Source organism: Myotis daubentonii, chromosome X (genome assembly GCF_963259705.1).
Source record: "Myotis daubentonii chromosome X, mMyoDau2.1, whole genome shotgun sequence".
NCBI classification, from domain to species: Eukaryota; Metazoa; Chordata; class Mammalia; order Chiroptera; family Vespertilionidae; genus Myotis; species Myotis daubentonii.
In genome coordinates, this window is record NC_081861.1 from 96,468,101 (window position 1) to 96,494,452 (window position 26,352).

Genomic DNA, 26,352 nt, shown 5'->3' on the forward strand with positions numbered 1-26,352 from the left:
ACTGAAGATTGCATTTCCCCAGGAGATGGCTCAGTCAATGAGAATGGAGCAGACCTGTCCAGAGCAGAATGTAAAAGAAAAGCAAAAAGCAGAGCAGAGCTGCCTCAGTGGAGAGGGGCTTCACCCCAGGGCTGTTTTGCCCCAGGACCACCTCACTCCAGGCCCTCCTCACAGCCATGCTACTTCATGATTGAGTTGTAACACTACTGAGCTGTTACACAGCCATGCTATTCTGACAGCTGTGCTGTATCACAATTAAGATGTTTCACTGAATAAAGTTTCCTTCTTCATTGCACCCCAAGTTGAGGATTCCTGTTGGTGTTAAATTGGCAACAAAAATCATTGCTTGGCACTCCATGGTGTCGAATGTGCAGCTCTGAAGCAATGACCTGGTCTCCTGACACTCTCTTGAAACCAATGCTTTTTGCAACTGCATGAGCCCCTGTGCTCAAGTTGTCTTCCAAGTGGTACCTGAGGATCTTGGATAAGTCCTCTCAGATCCAAGAGGTCCCATACTTGATGTTGAGGTCTCAGAGGCTTTATTCAGTTTAGGTGACCTCGATTCATATGTTTGGAACAAGAGGACCCCTACATATGATTTGGGTTTGGTGCCCAGAGGGGTATCCCTCAGTCATGTTTGTCACCAGGGAGGGTGTCCTTCAGGTTGGGACTAGGCCTTGTGTATAAGGTTTGTGAGGATACTAACACTAATGTGCACTTGGTGAGAGGGGGAGGAGTGCAAAATCACCATAAGAAGGAGGGCAAATTGGGTTACCCATGCTCTAAATTTTCACATGCCAATCAGCCACCATCTGGGACTTTGGCTGGTTACATGTACCAAAATTATGGTCCAGAGAATTGCAATCGGCTAGGCATCTGGAGGAAAATCAAGCAAGATGATCTCAAGTTTTGTTGGCCACGATGGAGTTCCTTTGAAACCCCAATGCTTTCTTTTAAAAAATATATTTTATTGATTTTTTTTTTTTTACAGAGAGGCAGGGAGAGGGATAGAGAGTTAGAAACATCTATGAGAGAGAAACATCGACCAGCTGCCTCCTGCACACCTCCTACTGGGGATGTGCCCACAACAAATGTACATGCCCTTGACCGGAATCGAACCTGGGACCCTTCAGTCCACAGGGCAACGCTCTATCCACTGAGCCAAACCGGTTAGGGCCCCAATGCTTTTTTGAATGCTCAATTAGAATGAAGAAAATAAGGTACCTTCCAGAAACAATGGGAAGCCTTTTTTAAATTGGTAACTTGAGAGCTCTAATTACAATTAAGAGGTTATTATTTGCCTCCCTTAGGAAATAATAATTCTAAGTTGGGTAAATTATTGGAAAACTTTTCCTCTAACCCTTGTATTTGTGACTATAAAACCAGGTTTACTGAAAATCCTCAGAAGATTGTTCAACTACCAGCCTCCCCACCTTACTTACCACCCTACCTACCCTCCACACCTTTTCTTTTCCTCCCCAATCTTCTTTGTCTCTAGATGGGCTGCAGCCATCTGATGCCATTTTTCAATATTTTACAAGTAAAACCTGCTTGCCACTTTTAAAACTCAGGCCTTTTGTGGCCAGTTTCTTTACTTTCTGAGCTTTCCAATTTTATTGTGAACACCTGGATTTCTATTTACTTTTTGTATGCGTTTGTTCATAAGTCCACCTTAAGATGAAGCCTTAAAGGAGAGGATCTCAAACTTCTCAGAAACAGTAGAATGCATTTTTTATTTTATTTTAATTTTAAAAAGTGTTTATTTTTCAATCACAGTTGATATTCAATGTTATGTTATATTAGTTTCAGGTATACATCACACACCTGATTTACAGATATGATTTACAAAGTGGCATTCCTTGGTTTTAAAACAGCTTTGAAGGAATTTTTTTTTAATCTTTATAGTTGGAAGTATTACATATGTCCCCCTTTTCCCCCAGTGACCTCTCCAGCATGCCCCCACCACCCACCCAAGGCCTTTACCACTTTAATGTATGTCCATTGGCTATGAATATATGCATACAAATTCATTGGTTGATCTCTTCCCACCCAGCCACCCTCTCCTGCCTTCCCTCAGAAGTTTGACAGTCTGTTCAAAGCTTTATGTCTCTGGATCTGTTTTGTTCATCAGTTTACGTTGTTCATTAGATTCAACATATGAATGAGATAATGTGATACTTCTTTCTCAGCCTGGCTCACTTCGCTTAGCATAATGCTCTCCAGGAACATCCATGCTGTTGCAAATGGTAAGAGTTCTTTATTCTTTACAGCAGTGTATTATTCCATTGTATAGATGTACCACAGTTTTTAATCCACCCCTCTACTGATGGGCACTTAGGCTTTCAAAATCTTAGCTATTGTTACTTGCACTGCTATGAACATAGAGGTGAATATATTCTTTCTTATTTTTAAATATATATTTTATTGATTTTTTTACAGAGAGGAAGGGAGAGGGATAGAGAGTTAGAAATATCGATGAGAGAGAAACATCGATCAGCTGCCTCTTGCACACCCCCCACTGGGGATGTGCCTGCAACCAAGGTACATGCCCCTGACTGGAATCGAACCTGGGACCTTTCAGTCTGAAGGCTGATGCTCTATCCACTGAGCCAAACCAGTCAGGGCACATATATTCTTTCTGATTGGTGTTTCTGATTTCATAAAATATATTACTAGAGGTGGGATCACTGGATCAAATAGGTCTTGCATTTTTAATTTTTTGATGAAAATCTATACTGTTGTCCACAGAGGCTGCACCAGCCTGAATTTCCACCAGCCTTATATGAATGAGGGTCCCCTTTTCTCCACATCCTTGCCAACATTTGTCATTTGTTGATGATACATACCCGTTATGACAGGTTGTGGTGGTACCTCATTGTCATTTTGATTTGCATCTCTCAAATAATTAGTGATTGAGTATTTTTTCATATGCCTTTTGACCTGTGTATGTCCACTTTGGAGAAGTGTCTTTTTAGGTTCTTTGTCCATTTTGTGTGTGATTTATTATTATTACTAGAGGCCCGGTGCACGAAATTCGTACATGGGGGGTGTCCCTCAGCATGACCTGCACCCTCTCCAATCTGGAACCCCTTGGGGAATGTCCGACTGTCTCTAGCAATCTGAGACCGCTGGCTCCTAACCGCTTGCCTGCCTGCCTACCTACCTGCCTGATTGCCCCTAACTGCCTCTGCCTCGCCCTGCACCCAAGACCCAGGATTCCCTCCCTCTGGCTGGCCACAGGCACCCAGGACCTGGGCCACAGGTGCAGATGCAGCCACTGGCATCTGGGACCTTGGGGTGGGTGGTTTGTCCCTCTCCCAGGCCACAGGCACAGCCACTGGTGCCTGGGACTGTGGGGACCATGGGGCATGTGGATTGTCCCTCTCCTGAGCCACAGGTGCAGGCGTAGCCACTGGCACCCAGGACTGCAGAGTGTGTGTCTTGTCCCTCTCCTGGACCACAGCTCCAGCTGCTAGCACCCAGGACTGCAGGGTGGGTGGCTTGTCCCTCTTCTAGGCCGCAGCCCCAGCTGCTGACACCCGGGACCATGGGGCATGCTGCTTGTCCCTCTCCTGGGCCTCAGGAGCAGGCACAGCCACTGGCGCCTGGGACTGAGAGATGGGCAACTTGGCCCTCTCTTGAGCCACACCTTGGCTGGCCCCCATTCCTCTCTCCCCAGTGCTAAGTGCCTCAGCCATTATGGTGTGATGGCGTGAGGACCATTTGCATATTAGCTCTTTATTATATAGGATTATTTAATCTTTATTGCTGAGATTATTATAGATGTCCCTCTTTTTCCCCCTCATTGTCCCCCTCTTCCCAGTTCCCACCCCACCCAAGGCCTTTGCCACCCTATTGTCTGTGACCATAGATAATGCATATATGCATATACAATCATTGTTTAATCTCTTTCTGCCCCCCACCACATTTTCCTCTGAGAATTGTCAGTCTGTTCCATTTCCATGCCTCTTATTCTATTTTATTCATGAGTTTATTCTGTTCATTAGATTTATTATTCATTTATTTTATTTTTTTAGATTCAATTGTTGATAGGTATGGATTTGTTGCCATTTTGTTGTTCATATTTTTTATCTTCTTCTTCTTCCTCTTCTGAAAGAATACACTTCAACATTTCATATAATACTGGTTTGGTGATGATGAACTCCTTTAGCTTTTTCTTGTCTGTGAAGCTCTTTATCTGACCTTCAATTCTAAATGATAGCTTTGCTGGGTACAATCTTGGTTGTAGGTCCTTGCTATTCATCACTTTGAATATTTCTTGCCACTCCCTTCTGGCCTCCATAGTTTCTGTTGAGAAATCAGCTGATAGTCCTATGGGCATCCCCTTGGAGGTCACTAACTGCTTTTCTCTTGCTGCTTTTAAGATTCTCTCTTTGTCTTTAGCCATTGGCATTTTAATTATGATGGGTCTTGGTATGGTTCTCTTTGGGTTCCTCTTGTTTGAGACACTCTGTGCTACTTGGACTTGTATGTCTATTTTTCTCACCAGGTAGGAGAAGTTTTCTGTCATTATTTTTTCAAATAGGTTTTCAATATCCTGCTCTCTCTCTTCTTCTGGCACCCCCATAATGCAAATGTTGATATGCTTGAAGTCGTCCCAAGGGCTTCTTACACTGTCTTCATATTTTTGGATTCTCTTTTCTTTTTGCTCTTCTGGTTGGGTGTTTTTTGCTTCCTCATATTTCAAATCATTGACTTAATTCTCAGAATCCTCTACTGTTGAATCCCTGCATATTGTTCTTTATTTCAGTCAGTGTATGATTAATTTCTGACTGGTCCTTTTTCATTTTTTATAGGTTTCTAGAAGATTCTTGAGTAACCTTATAACCATGGTCTTGAACTCTATATCCAGTAGTTTGCTTTCTTCCATTTCTTTCATTTGTGATGTGTTTCTTTGTCTCCACATTTTGACTGCTTTCCTGTTTCTTTCTATGTATTGGGTAGAGCTGCTATGTCTCCTTGATTTGGTAGAGTTTCCTTGTGTAGTAGGTGTTCTATAGGGCCCAGTGGTTCAGCCTCCCCAGTCACCTGAGGTGGGAGCTCTAGATGCACCCCTTTGTGGGCTGTGACCAGTCTTGTTGTAGTTCATTTTTTTTTTTTGCTGTTGGTGTCACTGAGAGGAATTGACCTCCAGGCCAACTGGCTGTGAGAACCTGCTGAGACTACAGTGAGAGAACTGATGTACAAGAGACAACCCTATGGAACAGGGCTTACATCAGTGGGGCCTTGGTGCTCACTGAGTCTTCCCCTTGAGTGTGTCGTTTATGGATGTGTAGAGTTGTAATCTGGTCTGACACTAACTACTGGGTACACTGGCTCTTGGATCTCCAGGGAGGTGCAAAGCCAGCCACTGCCTGGGGCCACATAGCAGGGGCTACAGAGAGACCTGCAGATTCCTCCTCTTTTTATCAGGTTTGGAAGTGCCCAGATGAGGCCCAGCTATGAAGCATGGCAAGCTGGTGCTGGTGCCAGGTCTTGGGCCTTTTATTGATAGGTTTGGGGTTCCCTGACCCCACTGCAGCTTGTTTTGAGAGATTTTAGACTGAGTAAGGACAGGCCATTTGTATGCAAAAGCTGCTGCATACAGTTTGACTAAGGCTGTAAATTGGATAAGGCAGAATCTTAGGGAATCACCAGGACAGAGAAAACAGAAATAGCTGCCAGTCAGCCTTGTGATCAGACCAGGTAGGTCCAAGCATAGGAACAATGATCACTGTGAGCACCTCCATCTGGGAGAAAGCTGCTCATGAGTTCCTGCCCTTATGACAGACAATACAGTTCCTCCTCATATATGTCTGTGTTCCCCAGAGCACTGCCCTGGTGCTGGAGCTCAGAGGAAGCAGGACCTTGTAAGTTCAGTTCATGTTCTTGGCCTTTTAAAAGGGACAGCTGGGTCTCCAACAGCCTCTGTGTCCCTGATGCCCAATCCACACTGGTTTTTACAGCCTATAGTTCTTACCGCCTGTAGGGGCTTCTTTTCCTAGCTCTGGGACCCTAGGCTGGGGGTCTGGTGTGGGGTTGAGGCCCCTTGCTCCTCCGTGCAGCCTCTGCAGAAACAATCTCCCTCCTAATTAAAAAGGAGGTACATGTGGGTGCCAGACCAGCCTAGCCCGTTCCGTGCCTCTTCTCCTCCTACCAGTCTCAGTGTGCTTTCTTATTTACTTCTCTAGTTGTAGGACTTCCATTCAGTCAGCTTCCCAGTGGTTCTAGGTGATGGTTGTTCTGTATTTTAGTTGTAATTTTGATGTGGTTGTTGGAAGTGGTGAGTATAGGCATTAACTATGCCGCCATCTTCAACACTCTTATCCTTTGTCCATTTTTAAATTTGGTTGTTTTTCTTTCTTTTGTTAAGTTGTATGAGTTCCCGATAAAGTTTAACCTCTTATCATATGTATCATTGGAAAATATGTTCTCCACTGCAGTGGGCTCCATTTACATTTTGTTGATGGGTTTTTTTTTTTGCTGTGTAGAAGCCTTTTATTTTGATGTAGTTCCTTTTGTTTATTTTCTTCTTAGTTTCCATTGTCCTAGGAAATGTGTTGGTAAACATATTGCTACTAGAGATGTCTGAGATTTTGATGTTTATGGTTTTTTCTAAGATTTTTATGGATTCATGTGTTACACTTAAGTCTTTTACCCATTTTGAGATTATTTTTGTGTATGGTGTAAGTTGGTGATCTAGGGTTGTTTTTTTCTGGGGGGGGGGGGGGTGCATGTATCTGTCCAATTTTCCCAACACCATTTATTGAAGAGACTGTCTTTACTCCATTGTATGCTCTTGCCTCTTTTGTCAAATATTAATTGAGCATAATGGCTTGGGTTGATTTCTGGGTTCTTTTTTCTATTTCATTGGTCTATATGCTTGTTCTCGTGCGAGTACAAGGCTGTTTTGAGTACAGTGGCTTTGCAGCATAACTTGATATCCCATATTCTGATTCTTGTAACTTTGTTATTCTTTCTCAAGATTGCTGTGGCTATTTGAGGTCTTTTTTTATTCCATATAAATTTTTTGAGAGTTTGTTCTAGGTGTGTGAAATATGCCATTGGTATTTTAATATGGATTACATTGAATCTACAGATTGCTTTGGGTACTTTGGATATTTTAATGATGTTTTTCTACCAATCCATGAACACAGTATATTCTTCCTCTTGTTTATGTAATCCTCTATCTCTTTTTTACAAAGTCTTGTAGTTTTCAGAGTACAGAACCTTTACCTCTTTGGTTCAGTTTATTCCCAAGTATCTTAATTTTTTTGTTGCAATGGTAAATAGGATTGTTTCTCTTTCTGAGAGTTCATTATTGGTTTATAAAAATGCTATAAATTTCTGGGTGTTAATTTTATATCCTTCTATGTTTCCAAATTCCATTAATTAAATCTACTAGATTTTGATGGAGTAGTTATGGTTTCCTATGTACAATATGTGAATAATGACAATTGTACTTCTTCCTTTCCAATTTGGATACCTTTTATTTATTCTTGTTGTCTGACTGCTATGACTAACACTTCCATTACTATGTCAAAAAGGAGTGGTGAAAGTGCATATCCCTGTCTTATTCCTGTTCTTAGGGAAATGGTTTTAGCTTTTGCCCATTGAGTATGATGTTGGCTGTAGGTTTGTCATATAAAGCTTTTATTATGTTGGGGTATGATCCCCTATTCCCACTTTGCAGAGAGTTTTTATGAAAAGAGTGTTGGATTTTGTGGAATGCTTTTTCTGCATCAGTTGATATGATCATGTGATTTTTGTCTTGTTATCTGTCAATGTGCTATATCACATTTACCAGCCTTGCATCCCTGGAATAAATCCCACTTGGTCGTGGTTTATTATATTTTTAATGTATTGCTGGATCCTATTTACTAAAATTTTGCTGGTGATTTTAGCATCTATGTTCATCGGGAATATTGGCCTGTAATTATTTTTCTTTGTAGTGTCTTTATCTGCTTTTCAGATTAGAAAACACTGGCTGCATTGAAAGAGCTTGAAAGTGTTCCTTCCTCTTCCATGTTTTGGAATAGCTTAAGGAGGATAAGTGTTAGTTCTTTGAGTGTTTGGAAAAACTCCCCTGTGAAGCCATCCTGACTCATGCTTTAGTTTGTTGAAAGTTTTTTTTCCCGTTTTTTTTTATTATTATTATTACTGCTTCAATATCATCAGTAGTTATTGGCCCACTAAGGTTTTCTGATTCTTCCTAATTGATTTTAGAAGGTTGTATTTTTCTATAAATATATCTATTTCATCAACATTTCCAGTTTGTAGGAATAGAGTTATTCATAGTACTCTTTTATGAACCTTTGTATCTCTGTGCGTCAGTTGTTACTTCACCTCCTTCATTTCTGATTTTTGTTTAATTGAGTCCTCTCTTTTTGTTTCTTGGTGAGTGTGGCAAGAGGCTCATCAAAATTGTTTATCCTTTCAAAGTACCAGCTCTTGGTTTTATTGATCTTTTGTATTTCTTTTTTTGTCTCTAAATCATTTATTTCTGCTTTATTATTTCTTTACTTCTACCCACTCTGGGTTTTCTTGTTACTCTCTTTCTAATTCTTCAAGTTGTAGGGTTAGATAACTTATTACAATTTTTTCTTGTTTTTTGAGGTAAGTCTGTAGTGCTTTGAACTTCCCCCCTCAGGATTGCTTTCACCTTGTCCCATAGATTTTGGATTGTTGTGTTTTCATTGTCATTTGTTTCCAGGATTTTTTTTTTTACTTCTTCTTTGATCTCTTTCATAAGTAGTATGCTATTTAGCCTCCATGTGTATGATGGCTTTTGAGTTTTTTTATTATAGTAGGTATCTAATTCCATGCCATTGTGATATGAGAAGATGCTTGATATGATTTCAATCTTCTTGTATTTAGCTTGTGTCCTAACATGTTATCTATCTTTGAAAATGCCCTGTGTGCATTTTAGAACAATGTATATTCTGTAGCTTTGGGATGAAATATTCTGAAGATGTCAATTAGTTCCATCTGATCTACTAAGTCATTTAGGATTGCTGTTTCCTTGTTTATTTTTTGTCTAGAAGATTTATCTAGTGATATCAATAGGGTATTAAAATCCCCAACTATGATGGTATTGCTGTCCATCTCTCCCTTGATATCTTCCAGAAGTTTATTTTTATGTATTTGAATGTTCATGTATTGGGTGCATATATGTTTACCAGAGTTATATCCTCTTGTTCTATCAATCCCTTTATTATTATAAAATGGCTTTCTTTTTATCGCTTTGTTATGGCCTTCACTTTGTGGTCTATTTTGTCAGATATAAGTATTGCTACCTCAGCTTTTTTTCATTTCCATTGGCCTGAAGAATTTTTTTCCATCCCTTCACTTTCAGTCCTTATGAGTCCTTTGTTTTGACATGGGTCTCCTATAGACAGCATATATTTGGGTCATGTTTTCTTATCCATTCAGCTACCCTATGTCTGTTGATTGGAGCATTTAATCCATTTATGTTTAAGGTTATAATTGATAAGTACTTGTTTGTTACCATTTTTATTCTTTACTAGAGGCCCAGTACACAAAATGTGTGCATGGGTAGGGTCCCTATGCATGATCAGCCATCAGGGCTGAACTGTGGGGTGACTGGGGCCCCCGCTCATACCCACCTTGGCCTGGTGCCAGCCACTCGCCAGCCCTGCCCCCCGCCACCACAACTGATAGCCGTCTGTGGGGTGACCGGCAGGGTGATCTGGGCCTCCACTATCATCCACCTTGGCCTGGCACTGCCTGTTCACCTGCTCCACCATCCCACTGTAGTCCTGCTCTTGTTGGGGCCCATCAGGGCCAGCAGCACCTCCACTGCCACCCACTGCCTGCACTACATCACCAACACCCACCATATTCCATGCTGCCCCCTAGTGGTCAGCACACATCTAACTTCCAGTCAGTTGAACTCCTGCCTGTGGGGACAATTTGCATATTAGTCTTTTATTATATAGGATGCTTATGTTCCTCCCTCTCTTTCTAGTTCTTCTGCATACAACAGTCTCTTCAGGATTTCTTGCAATGTTGATTTGGTGGTAATAAACTCCTTTAGCCCTTTTTTTGGTCTGCAAAGCTCCTGATTTCATCTTCAGTTTTGAATGATAGCCTTGCAGAATAGAGTAGTCTTGAATTCAGTCCCTTGTTTTTCATTACTTTGTATACTTCATGCCACTCCCTTCTGGTCTTGTGTGTTTCTGTTGATAAATCAGCTGGTAATCTAATGGGAGATTCCGTACAGGTAACTTTCTGTCTCTCTGTTGCAGCCTTTATGATTCTTTCTTTGTCTTTAATGGTTGACATTTTAATTATTATGTGTCTTGGTGTGGCTCTTTTTGGGCTCATCTTGTTTGGGACTTTCTGTGCTTCCTGAACTTGTGTGACCTTTTTCTTCCCCAAGTCAGGGAAGTTTTCTGTCATTATTTCTTCAAACAGATTTCCTATTCCTTGCTCAGCTTCCTTTCCTTCTAGCACCCCCATTATGTGAATCTTGCTTCTTTTCATGTTGTCTCAAAGCTCCCTTAAACTCTCCTCCTACATTTTAATTGTTTTTTCCAATTGCTGCTCTGATTGTGTTTTTTTCCTCCCCTGTCTTCTAACTCACTGATTCGGTCCTCAGTTTCTTCTAGTGTACCATTGAAACCTCCCATTGTGATCTTTTTGTTGCTATGTCATTCTTCATTTCCTCTCAATTCTTATCTATATTGGTGTATTTCTCATTAAACTCCTTATAATTCTCATTGAATTGCTTGTAATAGTCAGATGTTTGACCATCCTTATAACCATTACTTTAAATTATTTATCTGACAAATTACTTTCCTCCACTTCATTTAGTTTCTTTTCTGGCGATTCCAACCTTTTCTTTCATTTGGGGATTATTACTTTGTCTCCCTATTTTTTCTGTTCCTTTGTATTTGTTTCTGTCTAGACCAAACTGCTATGCCACCAATCTTTTGGGGGTGTGGTCCTATGTAGTAAGTGTATTGTGGGACCCAGTGATGCAGTCTCTCAGATCTCCTAAGCTAGGTGTTCTAGGAAAGCCCCCTACTTGAGTTATTTGGTTTCTCCTGTTGTAGTTAGGTCTTGAATGCTATTGTTCTGTTTGTGGATAGCATCTCCTCACAGGTTGTCTGACTATGTGACTCATCCTCGAACTGATTGTACAAGTGTTGTGGATGTGCCCCAGGTCCTGGCTCCCATGGCAAGGGTCTCCTGTGAGGTCCCACTGGCGTGCGACTGACTTGTGGTCCTGGAGCCTGTGGCCAGGGTGGCATGTGACTCTGGGACTCACTGTGGGGGTCCCCAAGCCCACAGTAGGGGTCCCTTGTAAGGTCCCACTGGCATGCGGCTCACTGCATGGGTCTGTTGTGGTGTCCAAGGCCAGTCTGGGTGTTGTGAGGCTACGCTCCACACCGCCACTGTTCTCCTCTTCAAGATGGTGTGGTTTCTGTGTCAGAGATGCACCTGACTGTGAAGTGCCTGTAGAGGTAGCAGGAGCTCTTTGTCCAGAAAAGCCTGATCCACCAGCCCCTGAGATTCCTGTGAGATCTAGCTGTCCCTCACACACACACACACACACACACACACACACACACACACACACACACCACATACACACACTATCCTCTTACTCTCTTACTCACTGACACTCCCTCACTCCTGTCCTACTGGATACCATGTTGCCACCTAAAAGAATTCTTGCAACATGAAAATCTTTGGCCATCTGAGCAAAACCTCAACTTAGTTCATCTGCCAGAGAACATATTTGAATCCATAATTTTTCTTTGGAGTTTTGTATTGTTTTATCTGTGTGTTTATGTATGTCTATGTATGCATATTATAAATACTGTATGTTCCTACCAATAGATGGCATTGCCAAAAATTGATTTGTAAATTCAAATTTAGATTGTAAATGGGCCCTATTTAATTGGATTAAAACAAATGATGCTCGTACAAATTGGAAAAAATAACAGAAACTAACACAATTGCTTTTCAAGTGTACATAATCTATGATTAATCTTTAATAAATAAAAATGAGCTAAGAATGTCGACTTCCTTAAATATATGCAGCTGTCCACTTTCCTTGAGGTTCAGAGCTAGAAGACTAGATGGGACACCAGGGTAATAAGTTTGGAGACCTTAATGTGTTATTTTACAAGTTTAAAAGGGTGAAAGTTTCCTCAGATTAAGATCCAGACACTTGTGACAAAACCTAATTAAGGTGTGATTGAAATGATTGCATATAAATAATAAGATGTGTGTTGGGTAAAAGAAGGTATGAGGAATCGAAATAAATATTTATTGAGGGATAAAAAGTAATTCTGTCTTAAAGTAAAGTGATTGTCCCAGAATAATAAAGATAAAAAGATAGGACAAAAGCTGTTTTATGAAAGTTTCAGAATGTTTGTGAAAGTTGTGGAAGGTTTATTGAGAAAGAATATTAAGAGAAAAAATCTTATGTATGGTCAAACCTAGATTGTGACAGATTTATTTATTTAAATTAATTCAAAAGTACACTGATGCAAAATAAGAATTTTGGTTTCTTTCTCTCTTAAAAGAGCAAAAGTGGATAATAGCAATTCTAACAGGTGTGATGTGCTATCTCATTATAGTTTTGATTTGCATTTACCTAATAGCTAGGGAAGCTGAACATACAGATCATGTATCATAGAAATGTACACTTGAAACTTATATGACAATATTAACCAATGTCACCCCTACAAATTTAATTTTTTAAAAAGGGAAAATAATTTTCTAAACTATTGGTATGCTATTACATTTAAAGAGCTAAATTTTTCTTCTAACCATTTGACTTTCTATAATTGCTTATAAAGGTTTAAGTAGACAAATTGATAGCTAAAATAGGAAAATCTTTACAAAAGGGGGAAATGAAACTAATTAAGCATATTTGAACTTTAAAAAGTGGATTTCAATCCAATTATTCCATAAAAATAAAAGTGCACTAATGATGATTTGTATATATTCTCATTGGGTAGAATCATTCCCACATCAAAAGGCTATAACCTCAGCAAGTTACTAAAATAGTTCTAGAAAGTATTTTTTCTGCTTGAAAAATCCCAACAGCATCCCCCAGAGATTGGGAAACCTATTTTACTAGATAAATTCTATAATAGGTATGCAAATTTTAACTGATATTGCAGCATTTCCATTGCACTTACCATCCAGTCCTCTGATTTTATATAATAAATGAAAAAAGAGTTAAAATTCAATTGGTAAAACTTATTGATTTATTCAATCTACTTTGTCCTAAAGCCCTTCACTTGCTATTCTTAACTTAAGATCTATTCCCTTTGGCAAGCATCAATTGTCCCCTTTTAGAAATCATTACTGGAAGACATATAAAACTATATCAAGTGACACGTGAACCTTCCTTATTAAAAAGACTTTTTAACTTATTGCAAAGAACTTATAAAGGCTCTTGAAATTAATGAAAGTTTATAAAGCAATATTTTCACAGTGCACTTCTGGGAGATGAAAACACCAAACATGTTGGCCTATAACTTGGATATATGGTCCATCAAAAAAGACATCTCCACAAGGACCCCCTTCAGCCTCACTGACAGGGACCATGCTGGGTATTGTTAACTAATCCCTGACTTGAAAAGTTAAAAGAAATATATATTTTTCATTTAAGAAGGCTCCCACACTTGCACTTCATTCACCTGATTGAACACTCCAGTCTATAGGAGACCTCAAATTAAAGTTATCCAGAGCAGACAACCACTCAGATAAACAGCAGATTGTACCAGAAGCAGATGGCTTTTTCCAGAGTACAAAACTGGGCCAGTAAAGTCAATTTCAGCTATATATAATCCACATAATCCATACGTTTATTTCCTAGTTGTCATTTTCCTGGGTATGTTAATGATTTTAATTCTTTCAGAATAAGCTTGTCACTTCACCTGTGTTTTAGGTTGTATGTTCTAGTTATATCATATCATTTAATCCTCAACTATACAGTACTTTCTTTTTTTGTTGTTGTTTCAACCATTGTAAATGGGAGACTTTGGCATAAAAGTATTATGATACAATGATTTCAAACCTTACTTTCCTCCTGGAAGCTATCTGAATGTTAGATTGTCATCCAATGCCTGCCTCTGCCTCTGGTAAAACTGATGACCCTATAGATATTTATGTTAGCAATTTCTCAACTGCCCCTAACTATACCATTGATTTCAGCAGAGCTCCCCCTTCTGAAACTTACTAAGTTAAATTGTAAAAGGGAGTTCCACCTTTCCCTTCTGCCTACCTAAACCTACCCTATGCATCAGACATACTCTCCCTAGGTGAAATCTAACCATATCCCACAATTGAGTTAGTCACTAGCCACCCCTTATCACATCACTACCGATATCTTAAATGCCTTACATCCGGTTGCACCTATTTCAACCATGACTGCTGTGGAACTACCCCTTGTAAGGCCTTTGTGAGTGGAAACAGCCCACACTGTCAGAAACCTAAATGTTCACACCACAATATTCAAACACACTGGAAAGAACTCCTACAGGGATGTTCAAACCAGACTTGAGTCCTGGTTGAGAAATGTTCTCACCTCCCTTCCTGTTAATGAATAAAGAAATGAACAAACTCTTGCAGGCATTCTTTGTGCCCCCACAGATTATATTTTTGTCTGGGCATACAAAAATTAGCCTTGGCATTTGACCCATGGTCAGCAAACTGCGGCTCGCAAGCCACATGCGGCTCTTTGGCCCCTTGAGTGTGGCTCTTCCTAAGCCTTAGGAGTACCCTAATTAAGTTAATAACAATGTACCTACCTATATAGTTTAAGTTTAAAAAATTTGGCTCTCAAAAGAAATTTCAATCGTTGTACTTTTGATATTTGGCTCTGTTGACTAATGAGTTTGCCGACCACTGGTCTAGACAGTTGGAGACTGATTGGGCAATGCCTTTTGGGTCACTTGACATCCTCTTTTACTATCCTCAAAATGATAACACCGACCCCTTCGAGTTCTCATCAGAGGAAAAAAAGGGGCCTTATCAATAGTAGGTTACTACCTGATGAGGATCCATCTGTTTATGAAGATAACTAGTGTGGCTTCTCTGTGGAATTCGACTTGATAGGAGTTTCTTAGGAGATAAGGGCAATTGTTTTCTCAGAATTGTATACTCATAAGGTGGCCTTGGTAATGCTTAATTAGATATAATGTGAAACCTAACTAGAGGCGTCAATCAAACTGATCACTCAACAGCCAGAGCCTTTTGAGCCCAGCAAACATCTTTATACTCCTGATCATGAGTAGTCCTCAACAACAGAGTCAGCCTTGGTTATGTGCTCACAGCCTAAAGAGGCGTTTGTACCATAGCCAATACAGCCTGATGTTCTTGGATAAATACTTCTTCCCAGGTAGAATTAGAAAAAAAACAAACTCCTCAATCTTACCAAATACCTTAGGGGCTTTCCAGTTTTGCTTCTAGTGTCAATGGCTGGTTGAGATTTACATTTGCTGACATTTTCAGCTGGCTCCCAACTATACTTGGAATTATTTTAAGGTCTGGGTTGCAATTTGTTATTCTAATTTGTTCAATATATTTGTCAAACTATTGATGTATAACCAAATAGTTAAAACCACCTACAAAAACTCTAGTAATTATTACATGAAGAATATAAATGATCCATCACACCACAATTTCCCTCCATGTTTGTCAACAGGTTCTTATTGAAAGGAGGAACTGTGGGCTCTGAGAAAGAAAATACCTACTAAGAAGGACTCTTGATAGCCAAATGGGCTCAAATTTAAAAGCAGAGCCTAGCAATTGTTTCTAAATAGTCGCCTCTCATACAAACTGCACTTCAGTGAGGATCCTGCATTGAAACCTCTGCCTCACACACTGAACTGCCTGTGTTCTTGCAATCTGATCCAACCCTTATAAGGAAACTACTGAAATTGTTTCAAACAACAGGTCTGAGACTTTCCCTGTCCAATTAGAGCTGTGTAGCTATATCTCTATCAACATCGTCACCAACCAATCAGAGTGGCTCCATTCTGACCAATCAGGGCAGTGCATTTTGGACCAAACTGTGAGTATTTGGGGTCTTCATTTGTATAAGGAACCATGGGCAGGGACATCTGTCTATATAAGTCAGCTCCCCCTCTGGCTTGAAGAGTGCACTTTTCCTTTCCACTAAAGGCTGAAGACTTGTGGCTTCCTCAGCTGGAGCTGAAACACCAAAGGTGTCTCAACAGAGCTGAGCAAACTGGCACAGTACGGAATGGAGCGAACTGGTACATAGCAGAGCAGAGCAAGCAGAGCAGATCAGAACTGTCTAGCCAGAGAGGGGCCTCTCCCCAGGGGTCTCTCCCCAGGGTCGCCTAGCCCCAGGGCCTCCTTATAGCCATGCTGTTTTACAGCCATACTGCTTTATAATTGAGCTGTAACACTATTAAGCTGTTACACAGCCATGCTATTCTCATAGCCATGCTGTACCACAATTGAGCTGTTTGCACTGAATAAATTTCCTTCTTCACTGCACCACAAATTGGTAATTTCTGTTGGCATAGAATTGGCACTAACAACCATTGGTGGACGTGGCTAAATAGCTAAATTGTGCTTTAAAAATTATTCACTGGGAAGATTTCCATGTACAAATCTACCTTTCGAAAACTGCATTATGACATTATAGTGTTAAGAGGAGACAAGCAAGATAAGTTATAACCATAGAAACAAATAATGTACAGGAAAATAGATAAGAAGATCAAAATATGAAAATGATCAGTCCTTGATTTCTTTATTTTTCTGTATTTCCCACAATTTATTAATATTGATAATGTTTATAATAAAAATTGCAATTTTTCTCCTTTTTCTTTTATTTTGTTCATTTTTTACTATGGAAAGGTTTCACACACAGAACAGGGCGATGGGACTTTTGAGTACAATATTAAATGGACATGTGCCCTTGCTAAGTCAATTTCTTTCTCTGGGCCTCTATTACTCCTTTATAAAATGTAGACTGACAAGGAGATATTATTCAATATTTTATAGCCAAATTACTGGCCTGGCTGAGCTGCATAGAGTTTTGGCAAATTGAAGTCTACAGTAGGACTTTGAGCTCTCTGATCCCATAACTATCAATTGGTGGGATTTTTTCTTTTATTTCTTGTTTTCTTTTTGTTGTTGTTGTTAATCATCACCCAAGGATATTTTTTCCATTGATTTCTAGAGAATGGAAGGGAGAAAGAAGGTGGAGAGAGAGAGGAACATCAATGTGACAGAGACACTCCATTGGTTGCCTCCTGCATGTGCCTCTACTGGAGCCAGGGATCAAACTTGCAACCCAGGTATGTGCCCTCTACCCTTCAGTGCGTCTGCTGATGCTCTAACCATTGAGAAACACCAGACAGCACTGATTGGATTTTCAATTTACCTGCAACATGATTATATATTATTTTATCATACAAAATATCTTGAAAAGGTAATGCACATGTTATTGGCTCTAGGACACAGTGGAAAAGGGAAATGTAAAAAGAAAAATCGAATACATCCCCAAACAAGATGTTGAATGAAAGAAAATAAACCTAGTTGCAGAATTATATATACATTAGGATATTACCTATGTAAATTAATAAAAACATAATTTTACATATAACTATATACACACACATACATACATGTAAAAGTATAAAAATGAAATGGAAGAATACATACCAAATTCATCTTTGCCTCTGGGAATGATTGGAGAGGAATGGGGCTGAAAATAGGGGACAGAAATTAAATTGTCTGTAATGTTTTATTTCCCCCACTGGAAAAATATCTAAAGCAAACAATGTTAAAAATGGTAACAGTTGTTATGCAACATAAGTAAGTTCTAGAGATCTGCTAAACAACATAGTGCCTATAGTTAACAATACTGTATTGTACATTTAAAAAGTTGTTAAGTAGGTAGATATGTTAAGTGTTCTTACCACACAAGAAATGTTGTTTATCAATTCTGAGTAGAGATCCAGGCGTGTTTGTTATATCATTGATTCTCCATGCTTTTCAGTATTTTTCTACTTATTCAAAATAAAAACATAAATCATTTTCAAAGCCAAATGCCAATTATTTCTTTTCTGTATTTTTAAATCTGTCCAATGTCCATGGATTATTTTGATAAATGATAAATGAATTTAACCTCAAAATAAGAAAATGAAAAAAAGATAAAAGTAATAGGACAAAGGTAAGTAAAAGAGACAGTTACTGTGATAAGATAGACAGGGACCCTGGGAACCTCAGGAAATTCTTGCCCAAAAGTAACCAACAAATCCCTGTACTAGAGCATAAGCCAAAGACTTAACAAATGGATCCATCAAAAGATGGAAGCTGCTGGGTGTTCCATCAACCATCATATGTACTAAAACCCTATTCTGCTTCATTGATTTCTTCAGATAGAAACTTCCAGTGAGTCTTCTCCAAGTGCTTAGCCTTGTAGGGACAAATTGTCCATCTCGGTTTCCAAGATGGCTGTTATACCACCACAAATCACTTCTGCCATGCCTTCTTGAGTCAAATTCCTACTGGTTTCTAGGAATCATATCGGGAATATAGTTCTCTGAATTTATTCCTTCAGAGTACTCAGCTTACAACATTTCTTAAACTAAATTTCTTACTACCAAAGCTGAACCTGTTTAGATAAAGCTTTTCATTTTCCCCTACAGCCCTCTCCCCAAGCTAAAGCCCTGTCAAAGTCGGAAATGTCATTTTAACCCATAACTCCAAAGAAATCTCAGTAATCTTAGCTCTTTGCCGTATAGTGATTGACAATTGAATCCATGTGTTTTTATCAACTCATCGTCTCTTGATTTTCCCTTTCTGGTAGCCATTTCCCCCCGAAGCTCTCCTTGCTTTTTGTGGGCAACTCACAACATGATGTTTTTGAATGGTTCTGCCACACCCAGAGCCACAAAACTGTCTGAGCTGATGTAACTGAAACACTGACTCTAGATTTTGCTAAGGGTAGCAATGACCTTATAGCCAGCCACACATTATGCCAGGAAAACAGCTGTAGTCAAACAAGATATGGATCCCAGGACAAAGGTTAAAGGCCCTGCTGATCAATGAGGGGTGTAAGTTGGGAAGGTGGTCAGGTAAATGAGAGTGCTAAGTGGAATAGGTAAACATGGGCTTCGTAGATTCAGAAGCAAGAGTCCCCCTTACCTCAGTGCTCAAATAGACCACTGATAGAGCAAGCTAAGGGAAAGGATCAGGGATTGACCTGTAATTATCACCCTCCTTGATTTACAGGGTGGCTTTGGGCAACTCGTTTTATTGTATCTGAGACTCAGATCCTCCATATGAAAAATGTTACCATCATGGAAACTGTTACTGTACTGTGGGAAAAGACCTTAGAGATGAGCTCTAAACTAAACTCTCACTTTAGTATGAAAACTCTGAGGCCCAGGGAGTGGAATCAACGTGTACAATGTGGTCTTCAATATTTACCTTTCCTAAGCCCATGAGGTTGTTTGTGAGGCCAAAGGAAATAAAACATAGGAGTCCTCTGACTCCTTTAGAAGAGAGGGGCTATAAAATTTTAAGGTGTTATTGGCAGCCGTAGTGCCCATGTTTCCTTAACATAATTCTGTCTCCTGAATGAAGACAGACCAGTCTGAGTTTTCATTTTCTCAGGACCACTGAACATACAGCTGTCTCCCTCAGCTGACCATCTCAGCAACAAGCCCAGACAGAAGCTCTCTGCCTTATCATCCGCTGTGGCCTTTCCAACCTCAGGCTATCCCAGCTGTTTGAGCAGTCCTTCTACCCATGAGTCTGGAAACAGCTGGCCCCCCAGTATTTTCTTCCAGGCCCATTGTGGCCAATGCTACCTCTCACCATGTGACACACAGCATTTCAGTGCCATAAGTAGATGACATAGAGCAGGGAGAAGATAATTACAAAGGGCCCCCTAGAGGGCTATTGGGAGATTAGATCAGAGTCAAGCAGATCAGAGAAAGGATGAGGAAGTCGAAAAGGACAGAGGGCAAAATAAAGAGCATGCCTAGGATCACACTCTTCCTTTCAGTGTATATTGTGCCAAAATGGCTTTTCATATAAAAGTATAATATGTCTAGTATGTGGCCTAGCTGACTAGAGTAGGCCTGTGGATTTTTCATTCTAATAAATTAAGTTTTCAGAAAATAAAGGAATCCCATTCCTGGGGTTAGCTGTATCCACTGTAGGCCTCCATTAACAAATGGTATTTAGTCCTGGAATATACCTGAGGGTAGAATGTGGAGATGAAAATCAAAAGGGGGAGATTAGTTCACCTACCTCCTTTTCAGCATCTTTCAGTGTTTGACTAGAAGTGACTTTGGCCTTGAATCATGAATCATTGGGGTCATCAATATCATGACATCAGCACCTTAGACAATAAACAAATGGGTCTTTCCATTTATTCAGGTGCTAAATATATGTAGCTACTAAAGCATTATTGAAATAAGGCAAAAAAACAACAACATAGTGGTTAATAGAAAAGGGTGAGTTCAATGGCAAGGAAGGCTGATTTCAGGTTCTCTACCCAGATCTGGAGAGCAATATCCTGATTTTTTGGCTCTTCTGCTTAACTGGTGACCACTGTCTTCAAAATTAAGTGGTGTATTTGGAGACTTCTTGAGAGACAAAGTGACAAATTGGGATTTTTGTTGCTCCCACTATATCATTTCCATATCTCTGAGTAACAAACCAGGTACACTCACCTCTTACCCACAAATACACATATGGAAGGATATAGGTAAGTCATGATATAGGATTTAACAACCAACACTTTGGCCTTGAGTTATAAAGTATGCTTATCTTTCTCTTTTCAGCCTAACTTCCAAACTGCTTCTTCCTCAGATGAGTATTGTTTTTGTTTAGTTTTAAGTCAAACTACATATATCTGAAAACTCACTATAAAACTGGCACCATTCACCTTCCTTTCAACTATTCAGCCAAATGATTATGACTATGTAATTTATGAAACATCTTAACATGTCAAGGCTGCAGCTTTTCAAATACAGGATTTGCTATGAAAAAAAGAATGTGAATTATATACTATATATACAATACATTCAACAGGCAATAGGTACATCTCTTCCCTTGCCTGTGGGATTATAGTATTGTATATAGGCAGCCCACAAAAAGAAGCACATAGAGATGTATACACAAATACAGAGAGCCAGTAAGGGAAATTGAAAACAGTGTATTTACATTGAGGATACCACTGCAAGTCTAAGCAAAGAGAGATTGAAAAGGCAACAGTTATGCCAGTGCACACAGAAGCTGTGTAATAGGGTCTACTGATTATCTGGGCCTTGGACAAAAGTACCAACAAGTCAACATGGAGCTCTGTGAAGGAAAGAGCTCTTTCAAAAATGCCCCCTCTTGGCTGAGGATCCAAGAATGGGGTCACCAAGATGCCAAATAAACCCTAGATTCTACAAACTGAATCAATATCCCTTTCACAAACTACTCTTTTTTGTTAATATTTCCTCAGTCAATAATCATTTCAGTCACAGAGGTGGAGTTTGTTGCTATGAATAAACCAAGTAACTTCTCCCCAATAGGGGAGGCTTTCCCAGAGAATCTGCAGCATGTTCCTCCACCTCTGTTACAAGAGTTGATAGAAACTTCGTTAATAGTATGGTATACAGAGTTTCTAACAACTCTACTGGGTCCTTACTGTCCAGCTGACTTCTCTGTGCTCATATCTCTCTAATACTCTTAGCACCTCAGGTTTTGCAACCAAACCCCAGCCATACACCTCAGATCCAATATAGGTTCTTGTCTAATTCTACCTGTGCCACAGTATCTAACCTCAAACTTCAATTCTTATAGGACAAAGCTCCCTTCAGCCTTCCCAGAATAATGATGAAATGTCCCATACATGTTTTGTACAATATGGCAGCCACTAACCACAGATGATTATCAAATACCTGAAATGTGACTGAATTTCAACCCTTCACTCAGCAGTAATGAGAAGCTCTGCTCTCCAAGTGTCAACAGAAGCTGAATGGAGAACCTGGACTTCTATTTTGACCAGGAACTAACAAGGCAACACACTGCCTTCCCCTGCTGTACCAGTGTCAGAGAAAGCTAGCTAAAACATTAAGTTCAAATAAGACCCAGAGTCTCATAATATATTACAAAAATATCTAGGTTTCTGTAAAAAAAAAAAATCATTCATCATATAAGAATGAGAAAGATCTCCAAATGGATAAAAAAAAATCCAAAGCCAAGATGACAAAAATGTTAGAATTATCTGACAAAGATTTTAAAGCAGTAATAATAAAAAAGTACCTCAATAAGCAATTACAAACTCTCTTGAAACAAATGAAAAATAGAAATTCTCAGAAAGATAGAAGATACATTGAAGAACCAAGTGAAAATTTTATAAATAAAAAGTACAATAACTGAATTATTTTTGTTGTTAATCCTCACCTGAGATTATTTTTCCATTAATTTTTAGAGAAAGTGGAATGGAGGGGTAGAGACACAGAGAGAAACTTTGATGTGAGAGAGACACAGCAATTTGGTTGCCTCCTGCACTTGCCCCAACCAGGGCCAGGATTAAACAGGGCCGGGGATTGAGTCTACAACTGAGGTAACCTTGACCAGAATCTAATCAAAACAGGGACCCTTCAATCCAAAGGCCAATGCTTTAGCCACTTAGACAACCTGGCTAGGGCCTAATATTTTTTTTTAAATCAACATGCCCACAGCAAGCCGGTGAAGAGGGCAGTACAGTAGACCCAGTCAGAGAGGTCAGGAGCTTGGCATATGGCAGAGATACAGGTGGAGATACAGGACATGGACAAGGTGAAACTGACAGGAGGTAGGACAAGTATGGGATGAGGTGAGCTGCTTCTCATATCATAGACTGCAGAGATGAGTTCAGAGATAGTGAGTTGGATCTGGAACGTGTTGACATTGAGACGACATCTAAGTGAAAGTGCCAAGCATGCTGATGAAATAATAAAGTGCCATCTTTTAAAGCATAAAACAACAACAGATGACCTCTACAGAAGAATGGAGAGGACTGAGGAAAGAATCCAGTAACTTAAAAATAGAAAAATAGAAATTCTTCAATCTTAACAATAGAGAAAAATTGACTGAACAAAACTAAACAAGGTCTCAGGAACCTGTGGGATTATAAATATATATATATCTAACATTTCTGTCAGCAAAGGAGAACTGTCACGATAGGATAATGATGATTTCACAGAAAATGCATTTAAGGAAATAATGGCTGAAATTCTCCCCAAATTGCTCAATGACATAATCCTACAGATTCAAGAAGCTGATAGTATTCCAAACTGGATGAATCCAAAGAAATCCATGCCAAGATACATCACAGCCAAGCTTCTGAAAACTAAAGACATTTTTTTAAAAAGAGAGATATTGAAAGCAATGAGAAAGAGATGATGCCTTACCTACAAGGGGAGGGGGGAGGGGACAGTTTGAATGGCAGCAGTTTTCTCATCAAAACCCATGGAGGTCAGAAGGAAATGATACTTTTTTCAAGAGCTGGAAGAAAAGAACTGTCAATTCAGAATCCTATATCCTGTGAAAATATCCTTCAAGAATGAAGGTGAAATCAAGAAATTCTCAGATGAAATAAAACTAAGAGAATTTGTTGCCAACAAACTTGCATTAAAAGAATGACTAATGGATGTTCTCTAAACAGAAAGAAAATATAAAAGAAAGAATTTGGAACCTCATGGAGGAAGAAAAACAACAGGAAGAGTAAGAGTCAACACAATTGACTTTGCTGCTCATGTTGAGTTTCCTCAAGTATGTTTGACAGTTGAAGCAAAAATTATGACATTGTCCAATTTAGTTCTAAATATATATAGAATAAATATTTAAGACAATCTATATATATAAAAGCCTAAGTGACTGGCCAACCAGCCAACTGGCAAGTAGCTATGATGCACACTAACCACCAGGGAGCAGATGCTCAATGCAGGAACTGCCAAGCTGCGGTGACTTGGCAGCTGCATTTCTCAGGTGAATCACCCTGGAATCGGGCTCCCTCCTCTCTGATTCCAGTTGTGTCACCTGAGAACACCCATCTAGCAATCTGGGACCCCTTGGGGAATGTCAGAGAGCCAGTTTCATCCTGATCCCCACAGGCCAGGCCAAGGGACCCCACCGGTGCACAAATCCATGCACTGGGCCTCTAGTGGTATTATAAAGAAGGATGATAAAGGGGCTTTAAAGCATTACTCGAATAGGTAAAATGCTGATATTAGTAGAGTGTGATAAGTTATGTACAAGCACTCTGGAAAATGGTTTTGAAGGTTCTTAAAAAACTAATCATACTATATAGCCCAGCAATCACATTCCTAGACATTTTTCCCAGATAAATGAAAACTATGTTCATACAAAAACTTGTACACTAATTTGTACATTTTTATTTGTAATGGCCAAAAACTGGAGACAACCAAAATGACCTCAACAGGTAAATGGTTAAGCAAACTGTGATAGATTCACACCATGAAATACTGTTCAACAGTAAAAAGGAATGTACAGTCTATACACAAAAACTTGGATGAATCTCAAGGGCCTTATGCTGAGTGAAAACAAGCCAATCTTAAAAGGTCACGTACTCTATAATTCTATTTTTATAAAATTTTAAAATGAATTTAGAAAAAATGATTAATGTGTGCCATGGGCTAGAGATAGTGGGGATGAAGGGAATCAGTGTGACTATAAAGAGATCTAAGGCTGGCACAAGAGAGATGGTTATGATGATGGAATAATACTTTGTCTTTGATTGTGGTGTTAGTTACACAAATCTACTCATATGATAAAATGGCATAGAACTAAACACTTCCATTGTTCCAATGTCAAGTTCATGGTTTTGATATTATACTATAATTATGTAAGATGTAAGCATTTAGGGAAATTGGTGAAGGGTACATCGAGCCTCTCTGTCCTTTCAACTTCCTGTGAATCTATAATTATTTCAAAATTATAAAAATCAAGTTACTGTGGCAGGCAGAGTAATGGCACTACAAAGTAGTCCAAAACCTACTCCTAGAACCTATGAATAAGGTATGTTTTATGGTACATAAAGAACTAAGGTTACAGAGGGAATTAAGTTTGCAAATCATCTAATCTTGAGGTGGGAGATTATTCTCATTATTCATCCAGGTAGACCCAATGTAATCACCAGGGGATTTAAAAGTAGAAGAGGGAGGCAGAAGAATGAGAGTAAGAAAAGGAGATGTGGCAGTAGAAGCAAGGAAAGGGAGTCTCTCCTAGAGCTTCCACAAAGGAATTCATCCTTGTTCACACCTTGATTTTAATGCGGTGAAACCAATTCAGATTTCTCACCTCTAGAACTATAGGATAATAAACTTACATTGTTTTAAACCACTAAGCTTTTGGTAATTTGTTATATCAGCAATAGAAAATGAATACAACCACCAGCTAGGGGTAAAAGATTAACCCACTCAAAGATGGATAACTGGCTTTTTGCAGAGTACTATAACTATGGCTAATTCTATTTGCAATTCCATATTGCCAATGATAGAAATATTGCCTCAAATTTTCAGGAAAAGAAACAACCCCCCTCCTCTATTAAATGGGACCTGCTAAGCCAATGCAGAAATAAGAATAGAAGCATTTGTGCCATGGAGGATGGAAATGTTATCTCAACTTAGCTAGAAATGCCTTGTTTGCCAAGAAATTTCCTGCTGTTACAACAAGGCATCATATTTATTTTCTAAAGGGGAGAATATAGAAATAATAGAAAAATGCATTGAATTAGAAAAAGTGGTGGGATAAATTAATACAGGTGGTAAACGGGCCCAGCCAGAAACAACACTAATTTCCGATAAGAGAAGAGAATGTGTTTTATTATTTTTTCTGTACCCAGTATCCCAAATACATAATAGATGCTCCATAGATGTTGGCTGAATTGAATTAGAAATTATCAGTAATAGACCCTTCCTGATTCAGGATTCTTTTAGCCTTCACACTGTACCATACTCCAAACTGCTAAGACAAAAAGCAAAGAGACAGGCAATAAACATTTATTCATGGATAGGAACATCACCTATTCCCATCTCCCAACCTGCAAAGCATAGATATGGCATATATTAGTGTTTGCAGAACTTAAGGAACTTTGCCTTTAATATATGATGCTAGATCTTCAGGATGGCTAATACTCCAAAAGGCCCATGAGTCCTAAGGGTCCTCAGGAAGATATCTGGACTCCATCACCATACCTAACAATCAGTGCTAGCAAGAGTTCTCAATTTGTCTCAAGGTCATTTGCTTAGGGAAATAGAGATGGTGAAACAGACAAAAGAGAAGAAGAGATGGGAGCAGATAAACACAAGTGAG

The 26,352-nt window shown here is 39.3% G+C and overlaps 1 long non-coding RNA gene across 1 annotated transcript in view; it reads right to left on the minus strand.

The window, feature by feature from the left end:
- LOC132224479 (uncharacterized) overlaps positions 1-26,352 on the minus strand; it is a 183,459-nt gene that overhangs the window by 150,588 nt on the left and 6,519 nt on the right. The window contains exons 2-3 of the long non-coding RNA XR_009450688.1: positions 20,290-20,380; positions 17,689-17,731 (exon numbers count right to left, since the gene is read on the minus strand). This is a non-coding gene — a long non-coding RNA (uncharacterized LOC132224479). The remainder of the gene's footprint in view (positions 1-17,688; positions 17,732-20,289; positions 20,381-26,352) is intronic.